The sequence below is a fragment of the Sus scrofa genome, chromosome 12 (genome assembly GCF_054392235.1).
Source record: "Sus scrofa isolate SSC_HxYL_T2T_F1_AM1 chromosome 12, Sscrofa_HxYL_maternal_Yorkshire_Landrace_v2.0, whole genome shotgun sequence".
Lineage (NCBI taxonomy): Eukaryota > Metazoa > Chordata > Mammalia > Artiodactyla > Suidae > Sus > Sus scrofa.
The window spans coordinates 1,709,135-1,716,575 of record NC_139394.1 but is presented as its reverse complement, the minus strand read 5'-3'; the positions used below and the strand labels follow the sequence as shown (position 1 = coordinate 1,716,575).

General features: G+C 64.6%; 1 long non-coding RNA gene across 2 annotated transcripts; it reads right to left on the bottom strand.

Annotated features, from left to right (window-relative positions):
* Positions 1-1,207: 1,207 nt before the first annotated feature.
* LOC146397971 (uncharacterized) lies at positions 1,208-7,176 on the bottom strand. Of its 2 annotated transcripts, XR_014820569.1 has the most exons (3): positions 6,889-7,176; positions 4,359-6,281; positions 1,208-1,533 (listed from the first exon to the last, which is right to left on the bottom strand). It is a non-coding gene; the product is annotated as an uncharacterized LOC146397971 (long non-coding RNA). The 2 variants fall into 2 exon arrangements; XR_014820568.1 differs by lacking the exon at positions 1,208-1,533 and having other exon boundaries at positions 2,800-6,281.
* Positions 7,177-7,441: the final 265 nt, after the last annotated feature.

Genomic DNA, 7,441 nt, shown 5'->3' with positions numbered 1-7,441 from the left:
CTGCATCTCTACAAGGATGTCTCTTTTTTCAACTTTTGAGGGAAAAAACAAGAGCCTGTCGGGGGAGTGACATTCTCAAGCTTGACCTAAATTAATATCTCTCAAAATCCTATTACTTTCTGACGGGACGTGCCAGTGAAGAAACTTCCGACGGCTCCACACTGCCTGAGGACGGGAAGGCCCAGGCTGCAGTTTTCAATACCATCCAGACAACTGCCTGGTTCTGGACATGCTTGGTTCCCACCCCTGGCCTGCATCCCTGCAGCTGCCGTCAGTCCAGCCCAGTCTTCGCTGGGCCACTGCGGGGCCTCCTGGGGGGCCGGCCCAGCTGTCTAGGCGGTTCTGTGCTGGCTCAGGGGCTGCGTTCACTACAGACCTGGACGTGAGGCACCGCGTTCTCCAAAGACCCCAGCCCCTCTGCTCACAGGCTTCCTGCCACGTGCTGCAGGAGCTCGTGGGTGGGGACAGCTGGGGGACATGGCGTGGCCCCTTGGCCGGCTTGCCTTCTCACTGTCCAGGGACCTCACCGTTCTCCGGCATGGCCTGCGGTGAGCCGCAGGGGCAGGTGGGGGCTTGTTACGTGCGCTCAGAGGGCCAGGACTCACGTCTCCAGAGCGCCCGCCGCCACTCGGTGGGGTCCGTGGGTCACACTGTCTGTGGGACAGAGCCCCCTGCTGTCCAGCATCGGCCATCTGAAGGTGGCTGTCCCGCAGTGGCCTGGTGCCTGTCACCTAGTACACAGAGAGCCCCTCCGGGTGTCCTCGTTCCAAATACAAGAGAAACAGGAAGCCCTGAGGGTCAGGAAGCACAGAGGCGGGAGAGGAACCCCACTTGCCAGGTGAGAACTGTCTGTCCGGCCTCTTCCCCGGCCCTGGGCACATGTCTGGGCCCCCCTCTCCTGTGGACACCTGGCATGCTGGGCGGGGGATGCTCTCCTCTCCCTCCGAGAGCCGTGTGCCACCTCTCAGCCTTTGGGAGCCGAGAACACACAGGGGCTCTCCGGGTTCTGACCGTGTGGTCACTACACGACACTGCTCTGACTGAAAACCTCTGCCCGGCATCCAAATGTCACCGTGCCAGGCAGGGCTCTGTCCCATTGGCAAGGTGACCCACAAACCCACCCGAGTTGGCTTCAGAGCTCCCCCTTTGGAGACCAGGGGATCCTAGGTGGGGCTTTAGGATCTGCAGCAAGAAGACAAAGTCAAGATTTCAGGCCTGAAGACAAGATTTTAAAATCCGGCTTTAAATAAACACGGAATAAAAAAAGCGAGCGTGGAGCCTCCAGCAGCCGAAATTAGAAGCCGGCAGCCTGGGCAGGGGAGCCATCTGCACGCGCGGCAGGCGTCGGGGGCGCCTGGCACCAGCAGGCACCGCACGGAGGGGCTGCCCGCCTCCCGCCCCCCGGGAAGGACCCGCAAGGACACACCCAGGCTTGGGTTCCGAAGGTCCTCCAGGTGCAGCTTCCAGACAACGGGCTCCCTCCTCTCTGCTCCCGACACACGTTTCCGGTGACTTCCAGGGCCCCTGGCGCCACTGAAGAGGCAGAGTGAGGGGTAGACAGAGTCAAGGTTTCGGGGGTAAATGAAGAACCCTGTCTCCTCGGGGGCGAGTGACCACGGGCGCTGGCCTGGGGCAGCGCGGGGCCCGCTGCGCGTCGCCCATCCCTGGCCTCCACACCGAAGCGCCGACTTCTTTTGACAGAGGGCTGGCAGGAGGGCCGGCCCTGGCTTCCTTAACTTCCCCCTCCTGCACGAGAGCCCCTGCGGCGGCCCCTGAGACGGCGACGATGCCCCAGACAGGTGGGTGGCTGGGTGCCCGCCGCTGGCCTTCGGCCCCTCCCGCCCCCGCCTGGCCCGGACCTGCCTCTGAGCTCGGGCCCCAGCCTAGGCCGCCCCTTCCGACCCGGACCCCGCGCCTCACCTGGGCGGGTGCCGGGGGGCCTCATCACCTGCCCGAGTTATTTAAATCTGCATTTCCAGTTAATGTATTCCAACCAGCAAGTGGGTGACCGAGCTGGCAGACGCAAGATGACGCTGAGATGTAAGGAGAGGGAGAGACACCCGCATGCAGCTTGGAGACTCTTCTCGCCCCTGCGCTCCCCCCACGCTGCCTCCCACCGGCACCTGGAGTCACGCCGATGCCGCCTTATGTAAGAGGCCGGTTGCCGGGGAACCTCGCCCCGCCCAGCCCAGCCCCTCCACACCCCCTGGAAGCCCCTCCGGCCCCTCCCGGCCTGGCCGGCAGGGAAGCTTCAGGACCATCCTAGGCAGCCTCGCTAAGAGGGTTGAGCTGGACCAGGAAGGGCCCGTGGGAGGACACCCCGGCCCACACTCCACCGCCTCCTAGGACGGGGCCCCTCTCCAGCAGACCGCTCCTGCAGACAGACAGACGGATGGACAGAAGTCCCTTCCTCCCGGGGAGGGCCTGGGTCAGAGGTCCCTCTGAGGGCAGAGCGGTGCAGGGTGCAACCTGGCCGGTCTGAGGCTAATGTCTTCGTTGGGAGGAGAAAGCCCTTGAACCCTTGTTTGAGAGAAGAGCAAGTCTGAGTCTGGGGAAGAGAGAGGAGCGAGCCACACCCGGGCGGTGGGAGCGTGGCCCGCGGCCAGGCCCACGCCCCCCACACCCCCACGCCCGCCTCCTGCATGGGAGCCATGTGGCAGGTGGCAGAGGGGCCAGGACAGTCTGTGGGGACAGGGCAACTGCCCCACCTGCCGAACCCAGCGACCCCAGACCCCGGGGCGAGGCACAGGTCATCGGAAAGGCTTGTGCCAAGGTCAGGAGTGCCCCCCCTTGACAGACTTAAATTTTAGGACTATTTATTTACTTAAAATGTTTTTTCGGCCACACTCATGGCATATGGAGGCTCCAGGACCAGGGATCAAATCCAAGCCAGAGCGGCGACCTACGCCACAGCTGCAGCGCCGCCAGGTCCTTTACCCTCTGTGCCACAGCAGGAGCTCCACGGGACTGTTTGGATTTGCAGTTAGTGCAGCGTCAGGCTGCACCCAGCCCCCATCACTGATGCGCTCGCTGCAAGCGGCCCACCGGGGCGGACCCTCTGGTTGACTGAGTCCACACTTGATCCAGGCCTCCTTAGTCTTCACCTAGTGTCCCTGGACTGCCCCAGGACCCGCCCCAGACCCAAGTGGCATTGAGTCGGCACGTGTCCTCGGGCTCCTCTTGGCTGGAACGCCGACGTCCCCGGTCTGGGTGACCCTGACGGTGTCCCCGTGTGCCGGGCAGGGAAGTGCAGCCTGTCCCTCTGCTGGGATTCCTGACCTTTCTCCCACGATAAGCCCGGGGCGATGGGCACAGCATGGGGGCTACATACGGTCACCACAGCTCGCCTTGCTGAGGTGTGCCTGTCAGTGTGTCGCCTTTCCCCGTCACCTGTGGTCTCTGCCAGTCGCCGTGTGCAGCCCCCACAGCGAAGGACAGCTTCCCACAAGCTTCTCCGGGGGCGCCGGGCGTGCGCCAGACGGTCCCTTCTGGCCTCGGCACACAGACCCCAGGGCTCGCCACACGCCGTACGGGTTTTGGTGCTTTTCCCACCGTTTACACCTCGGCCTCCCATGACACCTGCACAGGTGACCTGCCCTGGGCCCACGGCTGCGCTGCTGGTGTCCCAGCGACGGGCCCCTGCGAGCGGCTCCCTGTGTGCCCACTCCCCTGGCAGCAGCAGGGCAGATGCAGGTCCGGACGGCCACCTCCCCTGCCTGCCGCGCCCCGGGCTTCCGGCCCAGGCACCCCCACGCGTTGCTGCTGACAAGGCTGACGGCGTGAAGCATGTGGGCTGAAGGCCCAAGCCCAGTACCCTGGACAATCTGAATAGTTCTGCCCAGTGACGCTGCCCGGGCCGGTGGCCCAGAGCACCTGGCCTGGAGGGAGGAGACAGGGAGGGCCAGAGAGGGTGGGGAAGATGAGACGGCATCCCCGCCTCCGTGCTCCCCTGCTCTGGAACTTTCTGGTGACCGATTCCAAGAGCTTTAATCCAGGAAGGAGGAAAGAGAGGCAGTTCTGATTGGGCGGTTCCTCAGCGAGACGGGGAGGCTGCGGGGCGGGGGGGGGGGAGACGGCGCCCGTGAGGGCACAGAATTTCCCTGTGATCTGACACACACGGCCACCGCCCCCAGGCCAGGCCCAGCAGACCCCAGGGGGCGCTGGTCAGAGAGAGAGAGGGTGACCGTCCCGCGAAGGTGTGCGGTCACCTCAGAAGGGGCTCCTCCCGTTAGCAAAGATTCACAAATCCTTGTGGCTGCCTTGCCAGGAGAACAGCTTGCTTGAAAGCAGAGGCTGTCATCCTGTAATTAAATCTGAGACCCCCCCTCCCTACGTGACGTTGAGATGAAGCCACTTACATAACGCGACTAAAAATAAGCTGATGAAGAGATGCTCGATTCTCTGTGCTTCCAGCCTTTTCCTCCGGCCCCCAGGCGGGGGGTCAGCGTCAGCAGCACCGCGCGGTCAGATGCTCGGCTCCGACCCTGCACGCGACAGGCCCCGTCGCTGGTGCGCGGGGCAGAGGGGCCTCGGCCTCAGAGCTGGGGCGCTGGGAGCACCACGGCTACACGCCGCCCTGGTCGCTCCGTCCGTGGAGGTGAGGACGGGCAGTCAGAGGCGACTCCAGGCCTCTGCTTTTTCTGTGACGCCTGACAGCTGCACCCCGCCACCCAAGTAATGCAGGAGGAATGCCCTGGTCTGGGCGAGGGCAGCGGGCCTGGGGTGCTGAGGACTGAGGGTCCTGGCCGGTGCCAGTCCTCCTGCTCGTCCCTGCAGAGGAGCGGGGAAGAGCCACTGCTCAAGGGGACTGTGGCTTCTCTCGCTGGTTTTGGAGGAGGCGCCCAACCCAAGTCCAGGCGACAGTTTCCCAGCTGAACTGACGGCCAGCCTCCAGGAAGATCACTCGACTCCGAGGCCCCGGGCAGACTCTCGGAGCCCAGGGGAGGAGGAAGGCGCTGGTGCTGGTAATGGTGCCGGGACAGGTGGGCCTCCTGACCCCGGGAGCGGGCGCCAGGGCCACCTCGGCATCCGGTCCGCCTGGCCCTGGGCGCTGCTCAGGTCCTAGGTCCTCGCTCGTGGGATTCGGCCCTGCCCAAACGCTGCTGCCATCCGAAGGGGCCCCCACCTAAGTAGGAAAGGCCTCAGAGGAGCCGGTGGCCGGCCCACGGTTCAGACCGCATCCTGGAAGCTGAAGGGCTGAGCATTTGGGCAGGCGGGCGGGCGGCTGAGGGGGGCCACGGGGCAGGGCTGGGACTTCCTCGCTGCAGGTCTCCAGGCCCAGGCGGTCTCTTCGCCAATCCCGCTCTGTACCTGCCATCAGCGCCGTGCGTTTTTCCAGGCTACTTGGCTCCATGAGCTCATTTTCACCTGCCACAGGTGCCCTGCGGAGGCTCTTCTGACCGCTGGCTTCCCCCCAGCTGTTCCCCTCCGGCCCAGCTGCCAGCTGGAGGGCACAGGCCGAGATGAGGCCGCAGAGCGATCAGCCCACCTGGATGGCGGTCTGGGCTGTGAGGTGTCTCCCGCCTCAGCGGCTACCAAACGTGAGCATCCCACTGGGCAGGAGGGGCGGTCACGGGCAGGATCTTGCGGGGCGGGGGCTCAGGGCCCCGCAGCTCTCATGGAGAGGCCCCTCCCCTCTCTGCTGTGTCCCGGCTGAGGCAGCGGACAGCCCAGCCCCGAGACCGCTGACTCCCCCACAGTGATGACGCCCACGTCGCCAGCCTCCACCTCCCTCTGGTAAGCAGCAGCTCTTCCCTGGTCCCACCCAGCTCCACGCTGGCCCCTGACCCCATTCAGGCCAGTGGACCTCAGTCCCAGGGCCGGAGGGACGAAGCGTGTGCTGCCGCTGGCTGGCCTGAAAAAGGCGCTGAAGAAGGAAGACTGGTCTGACTTCCGTCATGTGAGCCAACCACGCCCTCGTTGTAAGAGCCAGTTTGAGCTGACTCTCCGTCCCTTGCAACCAAAAGAATCTCGGAAATTACATACCCTGGGATCTACCTTAAAACACCACCAGCAACAGGGTGGAGGAAGCCGGGCTGACGGTGGAAAGAAAGTTAAAATGAGAGCGTCTGTAGAAACGAAAGCTCGAGGTTAAGGGAGACAACCGCTTCTAGAACACTGCTTCCATTTTTTTCGAATCCTTGTGAGGTAGCGTGTGGCCGGTTCAGGTCGACAGCCCTGCGGAGCAAACTGTCAGCCCCCAACTATCTGTGGGGTCCTCCGGCCGTCTTGGGTGTCCGAAGCTGAAGGCATGACGGTCCAGGGATGGGATGCTGGTGATGCTGGCGAAGAAGGTCAGATTCAACGAAAAGGAAACACTTAGAATGGATGGTTCACAATGTAAAGGAAAGAATCCCTCTAAATTAGTCTAATTCACGTAAATATTCCTCCAAGGGAGTTGTGCTGGGAACCCTGTGTGCCAACTTGGTCAGCTTCCTCAACAGAACCCTCCATGACTCGCCTCCAAAAACCTGGTACCTCTGATTTCTTCATCCATCTAGAGCGGCTCTCTCCCCCCCAGATTTTCCCACGCCACGGGGTCCTCCCTCTCCACGGAAACTCCCCCCAATGAGGGTCTTCTGCCCCCACGAGGGCCCTCTCTTTGCTTAACTGTCGGCCCTCAAACCTCTCCTCCTCATCCCCTCCCCTCCTCATCCGCCCCCTCCAGAATCTGCCCCCCCCACCTCCCCAGAGTCCTCTTCCGCAACCCAGGTCCCTCCCCTTCCCTCTCCAGCTCCAACCCCTCCCCAAGATGCACCCCTCCAGGGTCGTCCCCCCAGGGTCCACCCCTCTTCTGGGTTCGCCCCAGGATCCTTCCTTCTCCGGAGCCCGTCCTCCTCCCTCCTCAGAAGGGCTGGCCTGGGGGTCGCCGCTGCCCGGTGAACTTACCTCCAAAAGTGCCGGGACCCCGCCGGGTCCCCCGGGCAGCGCGCCGGCCTCTCACCATCCTTCGCCAAGCCCGCGCAGCAGGCGGCCAAACACCCAGGGACCCTACTCTCCTCAGCGCGAGCCCCCGACCCCTGCGCCTTCGGCCGCCTTCGGGGCAGCGACGCCCAAGAGCCCGCCGCGGGCACTCGGCACTTTGCGAAGTGCAGCCCCCACTCGCGTTTGCCACCGGCGTCCCCCCACCCAACGCCTTCTGCTGCCTTCTTCCTGCGCTACCCCGCCCCCGCCTCCCCGCCCCCAGCCCGGCTGTCGCCGGGGCCCCCCAGGCTGTTCCCAGGGCCCCAGCCCGCGGTGCGCCTCCGCCTCCTCCCCCGCGATCGACGGCGCCACGAGCCAATTACTGCCTGGCTCCGGCCCACGAGCTCCGCCCTTGTGTCCGCCCCCTTCCCCCGTCTCCGGAACGCACCAATGGAAAAAGCGTCGCGGGGGCGGGGCCTGCAGGTTGCCTAGCAGCAGCGGCTGGGCGGGGGCGGGTGGCCGGGGGCGGTGATCCGGG